This window comes from Beta vulgaris, chromosome 7 (genome assembly GCF_026745355.1).
Source record: "Beta vulgaris subsp. vulgaris cultivar EL10 chromosome 7, EL10.2, whole genome shotgun sequence".
Lineage (NCBI taxonomy): Eukaryota > Viridiplantae > Streptophyta > Magnoliopsida > Caryophyllales > Amaranthaceae > Beta > Beta vulgaris.
Window position 1 is genome coordinate 48,295,692 of NC_079208.1, and position 1,449 is coordinate 48,297,140.

The 1,449-nt window shown below is 34.2% G+C and overlaps 1 pseudogene; it reads right to left on the bottom strand.

The window, feature by feature from the left end:
* Positions 1-577: 577 nt before the first annotated feature.
* Positions 578-1,249, bottom strand: LOC109133589 (60S ribosomal protein L44-like; annotated as a pseudogene).
* Positions 1,250-1,449: the final 200 nt, after the last annotated feature.

Here is a 1,449-nt window from a genome sequence, read left to right on the forward strand (position 1 = left end):
CACACAATGATCAAGCTACAAAAACCCAACGACCAAAATTTATAGTTGTGGAGACAAACTCATCTCAAGTAAGAGGCCAATAAAATCCAATGTAAAACATGTTGGCTGAAGCTACTACAGGATAATAAGAGCCAGTTTCAATCGTCCACAAGACAATCAACAATACCCTTCCTCTTTAACCCTCAAACTTTCTAAAAGAACCCAACTTTTTTTTAAGTATAAGAAGGCAATAATTCATACTTCCTCCGTTTCTTTTTACTTGTAACGGTTTGACTTTTACACTATTCACCAACTCTACTTAGTTTATGTTTGGTGATTTATAGTTAAGGAAAAACATATTCATGTGGGATCTTGTTAGATTCGTCTGAATGTATATTTTTCGAATATATACTTTTTATAATTTTTATTTATCGGTAATTAAACTTATTGATGGTTGAAATTATGCATTGGCAAGCGTGAAAGTCAAACTGTTGCAAGTAAAAAGAAACAGAGGAAGTATTAAAAAACACAAAATTAGCTGACATCAACAAATTCTTTCTCATCCAAGTAATGCAGATAACACCAACATATCAAATAATTAACCCAAAAAAGTAACTCTTTTTACTTATATCAACAAATTGACAGAAAAGAGAAACTCATTCATTTCATCAAATGAATCTATACAAAATCAAAACCTCCAACAAAATTGCAAAAACAAAAACAACCCAATAACTCAAAAATGTCCTAAAACTAACATAAATATCAAAATAAAACAAAGAGGTACCTTTGCCCTTCTTATCACCACCAATCAATCTCAAAAGTGTTTCCAACGCTTAATTGCGTGTTGGGAAACGTGTTTGCACGCCTGACATTGTAGCCTCAAAACAATTTTCTTGGTAGTTTTAGCTTTTTTGTGATAAATTGGTTTAGTTTGACCTCCATCACCAGATTGTTTGCGATCGTAAACTGTCTTTACCCTTTTTGTACTAGGTGACTTTGTGGGTTGTGTGTTCCTTACCCTCTTTGTTTTTGCAGTAAGTTTTCTTCACTTTTGGGATGTTCACCATTTTTGCTGAGAATTTTTACAACTTTCAAGTATGATGAACCCTGTAAAAATTGTTTGTTTGAGGGGTGATTTCGGGTTTGGGGTTGGTGTGGGCTTTGAGGGAAATTTTGGGTGTTTGTATAGATTGTAAATAGTGTTGAGCCCGTCGAAATTTATATGGACTTTATGCAATTGGTATTATTATGGACTCGGGTCCATGTCTCATATTGCATGGACCCGACCCCAAACTGACACGCCCGCCCTTCCTTCATAGTGACACGTGTAATAACCATCCTCACATGGATATAAAAACCAAAAAAAAAATTGTCATAAGGTGATAAGACTAAAATCAAAACTTTCTCTCTTCATAATTACTCTCAACCTCCTCTCTCGACAAATTCAAAACCATCAAAAAATTCGCGAAA